Below are 14,677 nucleotides of genomic sequence, written 5' to 3'. Positions count from 1 at the left end.
GGTATCTCTTCAAGAAGTGATATCATTTCCTTTGGATATGAATATATACCCAGTGTGGAATTGCTGAATCGTACAGTAGTTCTAGTTTTAATTGTTTGAGGAACCACCATCCTGTTTTCCATAGTGGCTGCACCAGTTTACATTCCAGTCACAGCTTTGCTGTGCACCTGAAACTATCACAACATTGTTAACTGGCTATACTCCAATCTAAAATAAAAAATTTAAAAAAAGTGCATAAGGGTTCCTTTTTCTCCAAATCTTCACCACATCTTTTTTGTTTTTTAATAACCACTCTAACAGATGTGAGGTGATATCTCATTGTGGTTGATTGTTTTCACATTTTAAATTAAATTTTTGAAGTGTAACATATAGGGAAGGTACACAAAGAAGAGTACAGTTTAATGAATTTTCATGTGCAGAGCAGACCTGTGTAACCAACACCGACATGAAGAAATAGAACCTCATCAGCCTCCAGAGACACTCCCTACCCATGGTGCCCCTTCCTAGTTACTACTCTCTTCAGAAGTTACCACTATCCTGAATTCTAACAGCATTAATCATTTTTGCTTTGTTTAAATTTTATTCTATAAACATATTTAAAATATATTATAAAAATTAAAAAATTTTAAATGAATAAATTATACAAATAAGTTATATATAGTCATAATATGTACTTTTTAGTGTCTGGCTTCTTTTGTTCAACATTATATGAGATTTGATCCATACTGTTGCCTGTAGTGTGTCCCATTTATTCTGTAGGGGAGGAAGAAGAATTTTCCCTCCACCCTTCTGAGTTCTTAGCTGAGACCCCTGTACTAAAAGATTAACAAGAGAAAAACAAGTTTTTTAACATTCATACCTCATATATACATGGGTGATACCAAGGAAGAATTAGTAACTCCCCCAGGCGGCTGAGAATTCAGGATTAAAGAGCATCTTAATAGGGAAAGAAGAGAGAGATAGAAGCCTCTTAGGTGAGAGTAAATGATTTTTAGGAAGGATGAATGGGCCCTTGAAGAACGTGTCGACTTCTGGTCTCCTCTCTTGTGATAACAGTCAGTCTTCCCCAGTTGATGAAACTCCCAGGGAGGGGATTTATGACAGTTGAGTTGTTTTTGGAAGCTCTGTCTTTAAGCATATAGGGGAGTTTGGAGGAAGCCTTTCCCCACTTTTGCTGTTTTTCAAGTGACTACAACTCAAAATAATCAATATTCCCAAGTGGCATGCTTTGGAGTGGCATGTCCTGAGCTCCTGTGGTCTTATTTTGGGGTGGTGTATTCTGCTACCCTTCAATTCCAATTGCTGTGTGATATTCCAGTGCAGCCTTCCTATTGTATGAGTAAAAACTTACTGTCTTCTGTATAGTTACCAGGTAGTTAAATACTGGAGTCAGTTGCTAAATGGTTGGCCACACTTCTATTTTTGTCTGTGTTCATGTAATTTAGCTGCCGACTTCCAAGATTTGAATGCCTGCCTAACTTCCTTGATGTTTGCAGGTGTTTTTCCCCTTTATTCTATCCCCAAGGGATATTTGAAGCTTCATTTTCCCCACCCTTAATAACTGTCTGCACTAACTTTGAGGAGGGAGACATCTGCTCTAGTCTTTAGAATTTTCTAACACTAATGTGTGAAAAGAGTTGTGAGCAATGGCAAGTGGCCGATGAGCGATGGCCCGGGAGGAACAACTGGGTTAGGTGATACATCTTTGCTTCTCTTGCTTTGATTGCGGATGTCAGGAAGCAAGCTGTGATTTTTGATTGTGGTACATTCCTTCCATAATAAATGGTTATAGATGCTGAGACTTGCAGGAGTTTGAAGGGTGATTCACATTAATGGTTTTTAGGAAAGAAGTACTGAACCTCCTCCCACCTCCAGTATCAGTTCCCATTTTTCCAAGCCAAGGTGACTTAGCCTTCTGAATGTGAATATTATTACAAATTACTTTTTAGCCTTTGTCTACAATGAGGGTTTCAGTCAGTTCTGGATGGTGGTACTTAATGATAATATGGTAAAGCTTGACCGCTCCTGTAAATCCATACATTAGGATACATAAGGCACTTAGAATGGTGTCTGGTACTTAGTAAGTACTCAGGAACCATGGTTGTTGTTGCTATTATTGGAAACTATTTGGAACTTTTCTTGTGTCAGCAGAGGGCCCAGGCTGGCTGGACTCTGTTGTGTGGTTAATAATTACCATGCTGTTAGGCAGTCGGAAAAGCTTGTCAGCTGAACCTGGCTGGGTTCAGCCATAATTCAGGCCTCCCTTTCTACCTCACTGCGTGTAGGAAATAAGGAATTCAGGGTGTGGAACAGCTTTCTCCCTGCCTGCCTGTGTGCTCCTAGCTGTGCCTCCATAAAGGAAAGCCAGCTCCAGCACAAAGAGCAGAGGCTCCTGCTGTCAGATGAGAAAGCCAGTGCAGAACCCCACGTCCCTGGGCTGGAGTCTGGAGGTGCCGGACCAAGTACCCATGAATGGGAGTAACATGGCACAGTAGGGCATGACTGCAGAGCAGTTCTCTTACAAAAGAAAAGCGCTTCCTGTGTGCCCTGCCAGTACGCTGCACCAGCAAACAGTATTTCACTATATCTGCTCTTAAGTTTCAGACATCAGAGCATTTCACCCTTAAATACTTCAGAATGCATCTCCTAACAATAAGGACATTTCCCCTTCATTACAGTAATACAGTAGTACACCTAAGAAAATTAACAGTGGTTGTTTTTTACCATCAAATATCCAGTGTTTTCAAATTTCCGTGCTTATTTGAAAAATGTCTTGTAGTGTTTTTTCAACATTAGGATTCAAGATTCCTGAATTGCATTTGTTTTTTTTTTTTTTAATCCGTTTTAACAGCCTCCACACCTCCTTTTAACTTTTTGGAGAGTCTAGGCTTGTTGTCTTGGAGGATGTCCCACATTATGGGTTTCTGGATGGTTTCCGCATGTATCATTTACTTATTCTTTAGCATGTGTATTTCCTGTAAACTGGAAGTTAGTTTTAGAAGTGTGAGTAGATTCAGGTTAAACATTATCTTAGTCCACTTAGGGTGCTGTAACACAAATACTATAGACTGGGTAGCTTATAAACAATAGAAATTTATTTCTCACAGATTTGGAGGCTGAAGTCTGAGATCAGGGTGCCTGTGTGGCTGGGTGAAGGCCACCTTCTGGGTTGTACTAGGCCTCCTTGTACCCTCACATGGCAGAAGGGGCAAAGGAACTCTTTCATAAGGGCACTAATCCCATTCATGAGGGTTATGCTCTCATGATCTAATCATCTCCCAAAGGCCTTACCTCCAAATACCATCACGCTGGGGATTAGGTCTCAGCATAGGAATTTTGGGTGCGGGGCACAGACACTTCAGTCTAAAACAAACATTTTTGCCAAAACTACTTCATAGGCGATGCTGTGAATTTCATATCGCACAATGTCCAGCTGTCTCAGTATTACTGATGCAGAGCCGATGACTCCTGGGTCTTTCCACCAGAAAAGTACATTTTCCTTTGTAATTAGTAAGAATTTGTGGGCTGATTTTTGGCAAAGTGCAAATATCCTGTTTCCTAACAACTTTTCAACCAAGTTTTTCCCTTCCTTTGATCCCTGCGTGAATCAGCTATTACCCTGGCGGTACTAAATGGAGATTTTGTAATTCTTGTATTGCTTCTATGTTGAACTGCTGGCATTCATCTGTAAAGAGTTTCCTCACTCACCCTTTTCTGAGTATCACTATAGATTTGTGGATTTTTTTATGGCCGTTATTCTTTTTGATCCTCTGGATGACCTTCATGTTGAAGGATAATAGGAAATTGAGTTAGTTGACAGTTTCTGCTTGTGTAAGAGTGATAGTGGTGTGGTTTAAAGGACTTTCTTAACTGTAGGCAACTGGCTTAAAAGTTGGTTATATTCAGAAGTATTTAGAATGCTCCAGCAATGGGGGTTGATTTGTGGGGGGTTAGTTCTCTTTAACATCCAACTTCATTTGAGAATGTTATAAAACTGTAGAACCAAAGAAAGGATTTGATGCTGAGTATTGCTATAGCAAGGAGGAGAGTGAGGAATTCATCTAGTAACTTTTATGCTAAGGTAACTTAAGCTTTTTTTTTTTCTGATTTGAAGCATTTTCCCTTATCCAACTTTTCTGTCACTAATATGGAAGAAGAATGATCAAAGACTAGTGAGACAGGATAGGAAGGTAGCCCTGTCCAGAGGACTCATCAGTGAGGACTGGAATCTCCCCAAAGAGGAAGTTGGGCTATCGGTGCCTCTCGGTTACTGCAGGCAGCGGGAGAAAGGTCCGTTAAAAACAACTCCATCAAAATCCAAGTCGTTGCCAGGAAGTTGTTCTCAGATGGAGGGCCTGGGCCTTTTGAATGCACAGATGCACCTTAGGGCAGGTGCTTTGATGAGGGTGGATGAAAATGAAATGTTTCCAGAATATATTCCCCCAGCTCCATACACATAAATGCCTCTCCAGTGTTAACAGCCTACCCGTCTGTGTGTACATTTAATAATTGTAAAACCAGAGGAGGTGACATCTAGAAAATGGAAAGGAGGTATCAGTTCTCTCCCTACTAAGAAAGGCAAGGAGGGAGCTAGTTGGTTTTGGGTTTGTGGATCTTGACCTTCTTTCCTCGCAGCCCTCACCTCCCCCGTCGGCTCCTTCAGACCCAGGAGGGGAGGAGGAGCCACAGGAGATGAACAGTAGTGGTGCCATGAGCTTCAAGCATCCCAAAGTGATAAGTTGTTGAACGTCTGGTGCTTCATTCTCTCCTTCCTTTTTCTTAGAGTGTCAGCTCCGAGCACGGCCTGCCTCCTTTCAGAACTAGGACAAGTACATGCCTAAGGAAGGTATTGGATGAGATAGGATTGCCTTGCTTTTTATGCGAGTAGATGTGTTAGTTTGGGAAGCCTGCCATCACAGTGTACTGCAGACTGGGGGGACTAAACGACCACCCAGGTTTCTTCTGAAGCCTCTCTCCTTGGCTTGTAGATGGCCGCCTTCTCCCTGTGTCTTTATGTCATCTTCCCTCTGTGTCTGTGTCCAAATTTTGTCCTCTGATAAGGCCACCAGTCCTACTGGATTAAGGCCTACCCTACTGACCTCATTTTACCTTAATCGCCTCTTTAAAGACCCTATTTCCAAATATAGTCACATTCTGAGGGACTGGGGCTTTGGACTTCAGCATATGAATATGTATATGAATTTTATATCCCATAACAGGAGACATGGAAACACATCCTAGTATTTGATTTGAATATTAGAAATCATCAGTATATTTGTAACTTAAAAGCAAGCTTCTGAGTGCTGCTTTAGTGTGCAACTTGTCCTTTTCCCTTCCCCCAGCAAAAAATACCGGAAATAAGAACAAGAACACAGTCATCTATAATAGAGTTTAGTGAAAAAAGTACTTAACTGATGCTTTTCTTTATTTCTGCATCTCTTACTGTGTATTCAATTTTTAGGTGTGTAAGGAAAGGAGAAATCAGTTATGACAGTACTCCTTAATAGTTCTAATATATTTCTCTGAGCAGATTGTATATTTGTTGTGAAGGTCCTCCATACCTGTGGAAACCTTGCCGAGGTCTTGCTCACCCACTAAGAAGTCTTCACAGTCACATGGTGGCATCTTTTAAAATTGGGACCTAGTGCCCAAAGGAATTTCTGTAGCCTCTCAATATAGTACCACCTGCATCAGAATCACATGTGATGCTTTTAAAAATGCTCATCTGTGGGCACTACACCATACCTAGTGCATCAGCGTCTTTGCAAACAGGGCCTAGGAATATGCATTTTTAACACATGAATTGGGAAATTCTCAGGCAGATAGAATTGGGGAACTACTGTGTTGTTGGCAGGACTTGGAGATCTGCACCACCATGAAGTGGTGACAGTCATTTTACTTCTTAGAAGCCACTGTTTATAGGGAAACAATTTAATGCTTTGGCTCCCAGCCCCTCTCATCTCCCCTCCACATTTGGTCTTCATTAGAACAGGGTTGTTATCTCCTTGTCCCCACATCCCCACTTTCTGCCTTTGGAATTATTATGTTTATTTGGTGCCAGGTGTCTCCTGGGTTCATGCTTCTCTGTGATGGTGGGTAGCTTCTAGAACCTTCCAAAACATCTAGAAATCACACTAACCATGTACTTCCAGAGGTTTTCTTTGAAATTCTTAGGACCAAGGTTATTCAGAGACACTTTTCTAATTACTGTGGCCTGTGTTCAGTGTGGGCTAGATTATACCATCCCAGAATACGGTTAACCTAGCAGGGTGAATAAAATATGAGCAGATAAATTAATAGATGTTCTTTTGTTGAAAGTTGATCTTTTAGTTTCCAATTTTAATTATGTGAGCATGTTGTCTTTTAGCTTTGATCATTTCTTCTTTGGATCATTGATTCTTTGGAAAATTCTGATGTCCAGGAGCAAATCCCAGCCACATTGCCTTCCCTCCTGCTTCTTGGTGGTGACACCCATTCCCCTTTTAACAGCCTAAGGACATGATCACTAGGGTCAGCTCTACCACACACGTCCCTCTTAAAAGTTTGTCTTCTAGGTGGAGGAGTTTTTCTAAGCAGTAGTCCGTTTTGCACAGTGCATAAAGTAATATTAATAATACATGAATTGAACATTTAGTGTTGAGGACCATGTGCAGTGGTTAAACGAAGTGTAGTGGAGTTGACAGTTTAGGGGATTTTCACAGTTATTAACTTTGTCAGGACCAGCACACTAGGATGAAGACTGTGACATTCTCCTGTTGAAGGGCAGTAGTTGCATCAAATAGACAGTCTGAGCCTTTGAGAAGAAAAGGAGAGACAGTATAGTGTGGTGGCTAAGAGCAGTTCTAGGGATGAGAACTGAACAGACCTCCCACATACTTCCTGGGTGTACTTAGAGGAGCTGTTTTACTCTCAAAGGCGGTTTCCACTCTTTAAAATGGCAATAACAACAGTACCTAACATAGTGAAGATCAAAAGATACAGTGCATGTAGTATAGTGCCCCGCATATTATAAGTCCATTTGTGTGCATTTTTAGATCCTATGAATGTTATTTTTAATATTGAGATTGTTATGTGGCATAACAAGTGTGGGTAGAGAACATTCTAGTTTACCTTCAGTTGTATGTAAATCTATTATGAATCCAACTTGGAGTTGGCTAATATAATTTATTACAGGTTGAAAGGGGCTGATTATCAAGCTGGGTTGAGGATGGTGAGGCTGTTTCTGGATGCCATGGGAAGTGCTGGGATGCCTGTACAGGTTCTAGAGGGAAGACTGGAGACATGCATGCCATGGGTTTGCCAGTCCTCTAACTCATAGCTAAGCTCTTTGATCAGTAATGTTTTCTTCTATTCCTTTTTATACTTGGTAGGAACAACTGGTTTTATAAGATAATTAAAATAGTTAAATCTGATGTTAATATTTTTCCCCTATGATCATCCATACTATATGTATTTATGGTTTGGATATATTATGCTTCAATGGATGTACTAGAAAATTTAAGGAAAGTATCATTTTGCATAAGTAGAGGAAGTAAATTAACTTCTGCTGTTTATTAACAATTCCTGTTTGTTTTGTTTGTTTGTTAGGTGGTTGGTTTTAGTTGTTGCTGTGCAGTCTTGCCTGTCCTGTAGCTTCTGAGACTTTTGAAATGTGTATTTCAAATATTTAAGTGGTTTAATAAAACAATGAAAAAGTAAATCTATTTAAAAATGAAAATTGCTTAATTGTGCAGAGGCTGGGTGGGTGCGTATTTGGAACACTGTTGCTGCAGCCAATCATGTTTATCTTTCATAGATGGGGTAGAAATCTTAGCCCTTTGTGCTTATATCCTACCTCACTTTATTCCTCCACAAAGTGCATCTAATAGTGTGTGGTAGGGATGGAGATGACCTATTCTGGGAACACAAAATCTGTGAGTCTGCGTTGATGTGTATATTGGAAGGGCCAGGGAATTTTGTGGTTCTTCTCTGCATATATTCTCATTGTTCCATTGTGATGAGGATTTTGTGTCATTATAAGATGTTGAATTAATAGTAACAGGTGATATCCTGAAAAAAAGGACTTTATATTTCAGAGATTTATGTCCTTCAAAGGGTGAATTTGTATATCCAGCCTAAGGTACTAATATAACATAGACTCACAAGCAATTAAATAGGCTTTTTAGCAAATGGACTGATTTTCTGAGAACGGTATAATTCAGATATAATTTCCAACATCCCAGTGGGTCATAATGACTTACATGACAAATGAAATCAATGTGGGCTTAAGTAATATGATTAAACCAGTTTTTCTGGATCATTCCTTTTCATTTTAGACTTTTTCCCTCAAGCCAGAAGTCAGAGGTATTTACAGAATATTAGGAGTGGAAATGATCCTTATCGATATTGTTAGTGCTTCTTCATGCAGGATTGTTCATATTAAACCAGACTTAAATTCTATATGTAAGACTTACATAGAGGAGATCAAGATGGCAGAGTAGAGGGGCGTGGAGTTCACTTCCTCCCACAAATATCTCAAAAATACATCTACACGTGGACCAATTCTCACAGAATACCTACTGAGAGCTTGCAGAAGAGCTCATACGACCAGTGCTGCAAAAAGATCCCCATATTACCAGTAGGTTGAAGGGAAAAGGGAGAAGAGGAGGTACTGGGAGGGAAGCTGTACTCTTGGGAGGGAACTGTGAAAGAGGAAAGGTTCCCTCACCCTGGGAACCTTCTTTACTGGCTGGGAGGTCTTCCAGCACCCAGCATAGGGAGCTTCAGAGGCTGGAGAAGAGAGTGTGGGAGCTGACCTGCAGTCTGGCAGGGTAGAGAAACACCAACACTGATGGTCCTGTCCACATCACTGCACTTCCCAGCATGAAATGCTTGCTTGCTGGTGTGTGCAGCGATCGGGAGCTGAAACTTGGGCTTCAGTGGACAGACCCAGGAAGGGGACTGGACTCAGTTTGGCAGTGCAGAGACAGTCCACTGGGCCTAGAGTGTGGCCCAGGCTGCAACTGGGGACACGTGCAGGATGGAGTATGCGTCTGCCGTAGGAGTCCCATTGTCAGCGTAGGAGGGGAGAGGCATGCGTCTGCCATAGCCTCATTGGTGTGCTCGCAGTGGGGCATGGCTCTGGCCCTGAGGGTTCTGTGAAATTCATAGGCTCACACATGTTGAAGGGGGGCTGAAATCTGAACCAATTACTGGCAATCCCGCTGCAGCTGCCAGGATGTGGCTCCCAGTGCGTTCTCACTCTGGCAGATTTTGGGACTGGGACTGCACAGGCGTGCCTAAGGCTCTTCTGATCCAATTTTCTACAGGCTTGGGACGTGGCTCCTGTGGCTTTACATGCCAGTGGCTTTGTGAGTGTGCGTGTATGCTTAAGGGACCTCCTAGTCAGTTACAAGAGCCTGCAAGCAGAGGTCACCACCGAGGGTGGTGCTACCAACAGTGATCTTTGTGGGCATGCACACCAGGTGGCAGGCAGTGTCACAGAATTGCACGCCCCAGCGGACAGCTCCTGGGGAAGAACATGCAGTGGCTCCTTTCCCCGTGGGAGCCCTCCAGTCCTGCGTACCTCACACTGCAGCTTAGAATCAGATCTGGGGCTTCTACTCCAACAACTGGAGAGCAGACCCTGTCCCTGACAGGGAGACAATAACTAGAGAGCAAAGAGAAAGGCCCTGCCCAACATCCAGTGCAGGCTTTGGTCACCACAACACCAATCCATACCCGTTATCAAGGGGATAATGGCCAACACACCCTGAGGAAAGACGTGGCATGCATCCATACCAAAAACAGCCCATACGCCAAAAATATTGGACTCAAGCAGGCTATGTAAGGATCCGCCTACATAGAAACAGCCCTTCAAGGCCAGAGTAGATAACTATTTCTCCTAAATTCGTAGAGAAATAAAAGAAAAATGAAAAAACAGAGGAACCACTCGCAATTACAAGAACAAGACAAATCCCCTGAAAGAACAAGCAATGAAACAGACCTCTCCAGTCTACCAGATCCCAAGTTCAAAAAGGAGGTAGTAAAAATATTGAAGGGATTAAGAAAGGCTATTGATAGAAATGCAGATCACTGTAACAAGGAACTAGAAACTATAAAGAGGATTCAGTCAAAATTAGACAACTCAATTGCTGAGATGAAAATCGAGCAAAAGGGAATAAATAGCTAGCTAAACAATGCAGAAAAACAAATAAGTGATCTGAAAGATAGAATAATGGAAATCACCCAATCAGAACAGCAGACAAAGACAGATGAAAAAAAATGAAAGCAACATGTGAGATCTATGGGATAATATAAAGTGTGCCAATCTATGCATAATAGGGATCCCAGAAGGAGAAGAAAGGGGGATCAAAAGTGTATTTGAAGAAATTATGGCTGAAAACTTACCAAACCTAAAGAAGGAAACAGATATTCAGGTACAGGAAGCACAGAGAGTCCCAAACAAGACAAACCCAAACAGACGTACAGCAAGACATAACTAAATGGCAAAAGTTAAAGATAAAGAGAGGATTCTAAAGGCAGCAAGAAAAATACAGTTACAAGTGAACCCCCATAAAGCAATCAGTTGATTTCTCTTCTCTACAGAAATTTTGCAGGCCAGAAGGGAGTGGCAAGATGTATTCAAAGTCTGGAAAGGGAAAAACATGTAACCTAGGATACTCTACCCAGCAAGGTTATCATTTACAATAGAAGGAAAGATAAAGAACTTCTCAGACAAGCAATAGTAAACATATCCAAAAACAAATATTGAATAGTCTTCTCTAAATAGAAAAGAAGCAAGAATCTGTAGGAATGCCAAATCACAGTAGGAAAGTTAAATACATAGAAGGATTGAGGATCACTTAAATAAGTCAATACATAGATTAAAAAACAATCAAAATTCTGTGAAAGCGATTATAATGAGCAGCAAAAGGATAAATGTGAAGATGTAAAATAGGACATCAGAATCACCAAATGTGGGGGAGGAGAGTATAAACATGTAGATCTTTTAGAATGTGTTTTAGCTCATATGACTGCTAGTCTAAAGCAACTAGATATAGTTATAGGTTAACTTGCTTGAAAACCAGGGTAACCACAAATGAAAAACATTTAATAGATTGACAAAAACTAAAAAGAAAGGAACACAAGCATAACACAAAAGAAAGCCATCAAACCGCAAAAGGAAAAACAAAAAGGAGAAAGGAACAAAGAAGAAGTACAAAATCAACTGGAAAACAAAGTTTAAAATGGCAATAAATCAATAAAAGGAATATCAATAATTTCTTTAAATGTCAATGGACTAAATGCTCTGATCAGAAGACACAGAGTGGGCTTCCCTGGTGGCGCAGTGGTTGAGAGTCCGCCTGCCGATGCAGGGAACACTGGTTCGTGCCCCGGTCCGGGAAGATCCCACATGCTGCAGGGCGGCTGGGCCCGTGAGCCATGGCCGCTGAGCCTGCGCGTCCGGAGCCTGTGCTCCGCAATGGGAGAGGCCACAACAGTGAGAGGCCCGTGTACTGAAAAAAAAAAAAAAAAAGAAGACACAGAGTGGCAGATTGGTTAGTCAAACAAGAATCTACAATATGCTGCCTACAGGAGACCCACTTTAGGGTAAAAGACACTTATAGATTAAAAGTGAGGGGATGGGAAAAGATATTTCATGCAAATGGAACTGGCAAGAAAGCAGAGGTAGCAATACTCATATCAGACAAAATACTTTAAAACAAAGACTATAAGGAAAGATAAAGAAGGATATTATAGGGCTTCCCTGGTGGCGCAGTGGTTGAGAGTCCGCCTGCCGATGCAGGGGACACGGGTTCGTGCCCCGGTCCGGGAGGATCCCACATGCCGCGGTGTGGCTGGGCCCGTGAGCTATGGCTGCTGAGCCTGTGCGTCCGGAGCCTGTGCTCCGCAACGGGAGAGGCCACAACAGTGAGAGGCCCACATACCGCAAAAAAAAAAAAAAAAAAAAAAAAAAAAAAAAAAAAAAAGAAGGATATTATATCATAATAAAAGGACCAATGCAAGAAGAGGATATCACACTTGTTAACATATATGCACCCAATGTGGGAGCACCTAAATACATAAAACAAATACTGACAAACATAAAGGGAGAAATTGATGGGAATACAATAATAGTAGGGGAATTTAATACTCCACTGACATCAATGGACAAATCTTCCAGACAGAAAATCAGTAAGGCAACAGAGATTCTGAATGACACAATAGAACAGTTAGACTTAATTGATACCTACAGGACACTGCATCCTAAAAAGCCAGAATATACATTCTTTTCAAGTGCACATGGAACATTCTCCAGGATTGACCAAATGCTAGGACACAAAACAATCCTCAACAAATTTAAGAGGATAGAAATTATTTCAAGCATCTTTTCTGACCACAATGGCATGAAACTAGAAATCAACCACAGAAAAAGAAATGAGAAAAAAATGATTACATGGAGACTAAACCACATGCTAAGAAACTAATGGGTCAACAGTAAAATCAAAGAGGAAATTAAAAAGTACCTTGAGACAAATGACAATGAAAACACAACCATACAAAATCTATGGGATGCAGCAAAAGCAGTTCTAAGAGGGAAGTTCATAGTGATACAGGCCTTCCCCCCAAAACAAAAAATCTCAAATAAACAGCCTAACCTACCACCTAAAGAATTAGAAAAAGAAGAATAAACAAAACCTAAAGTCAGCAGAAGGGAAGAAATAATAAAGATCAGAGAGGAAATAAATAAAATAGAGATTTAAAAAATAGAAAAAAATTAAACTAAGAGTTGGTTTTTTGAAAGGATAACCTAAATCGACAAACCTCTGGACAGGCTCACCAAGAAGAAGAGAGAGGATCCAAATAAAGTAAGAAATGAAAGAGGATAATTAACAACCTATACTACAGAAATACAAAATGCCATAAGAAAACATTATGAAAAGTTATATGCCAAGAAAATGGACAACCTAGAAGAAATGGACAAATTTCTAGGAATATACAGCCTGCTAAAACCGAATCAAGAAAAAACAGATAATTTGAACAGACCAATCACTAGAAGTGAAATAAAATCTGTAATTTAAAAAAAGCTCCCTGCAAACAAAAGTCCAGGACCAGATGACTTCACTGAGGAATTCTACCAAACATACAAAGAGGAACTTACACCTATCCTCCTCAAACTCTTACAAAAGACTGAAAAAGAGGGAACACTCCTGAAGTCTTTCTAGAAGCCACCATTATCCTGATACCAAACCAGACAAAGACACTACCAAAAAAGAAAATTACAGACCAATATCTTTGAGTATAGATGCAAAAATCCACAACAAAATATTAGCAAACCAAATCCAACAACACATAAAAAGGACCACACACCATGACCAAGTTGGATTCATTCCAGGATCACATGAATGGTTTAATATATGCAAATCAATCAATGTGATACACCACATCAGCAAAAAAAAAAGAGACAAAAACCACATGATCATCTCAATAGATACAGAAAAATCATTTGATAAAATTTGACATCTATTCATCATAAAAACTCTCACTAAAGTGGGTATAGAAGGAACAAAGCTCAACATAATAAAAGCCATTTATGATGACAACCCCCACCAGCCAACATAATACATAATGATGAAAAGCTGCAAACCTTCTTGCTAGATTCAGGAACAAGACAAGGATGCCCACTCTCACCACCTATATTCAACATAGTTTTGGAAGTCCTAGCCACAACAATTGGACAAGAAAAAGAAATAAAAGGTATCCAGATTGGAAGGGAGGAGGTAGAGTTGTCATTATATGCAGATCACATGATACTATACATAGAAAACCCTAAGGACTACACATAAAAACCCTAAAGACTGCACATAAAACTACTAGAACTGATAAATGAATTCAGCAAGGTAGCAGGATACAAGATTAACATACAGCAATCTGTTGCATTTCTTTACACTATTAATGAAATATCAGAATGAGAAAGCAAAAAAAAATCCTATTTAAAATCATATAAAAAAGGGTTTCCTTGGTGGCGCAGTGGTTGAGAGTCTGCCTGCCAATGCAGGGGACGCGGGTTCGTGCCCTGGTCAGGGAAGATCTCACATGCCGCGGAGCGGCTGGGCCCATGAGCCGTGGCTGCTGAGCCTGCACGTCCGGAGTCTGTGCTCCTCAACGGGAGAGGCCACAACAGTGAGAGGCCCGCGTACCGCCAAAAAAAAAAAAAAAAAAAAAAAAGCAAACAAAAAATCACATAAAAAAATACTTAGGAATAAACCTGACCAAGGAGGTGAAAGGCTTACATGCTGAGAACTATAAAACATTAATAAAGGAAATTGAACATGAGTCAAAGAAGTGGAAAGACATCCCATGCTCTTGGATTATAAGAGTTAATATAGTTAAAATGGACATACTACCCAAAGCAATCTATACATTTAATGCAATCCCTATCAAATTACCCATGACATTTTTCACAGAACTGGAACAAATAATCTTAAATTTTATATGGAACCACAAAAGACACAGAATTGCCAAAGCAATCCTGAGGAAAAAGAACAAAGCTGGAGGCACAACCCTCCCTGACCTCAGACAATACTACAAAGCTACAGTAATCAAAACAGTATGGTATTGGCACAAATACAGATATATGGATCAATGGAACAGAATAGAGCACCCAGAAATATACCCACACACCTACGGTCAA

The sequence above is a fragment of the Mesoplodon bidens genome (genome assembly GCF_964165515.1).
Source record: "Mesoplodon bidens genome assembly, chromosome: 8".
NCBI lineage: Eukaryota > Metazoa > Chordata > Mammalia > Artiodactyla > Ziphiidae > Mesoplodon > Mesoplodon bidens.
The sequence above is the reverse complement of the archived record's forward strand: the minus strand, read 5'-3'. Positions refer to the sequence as shown.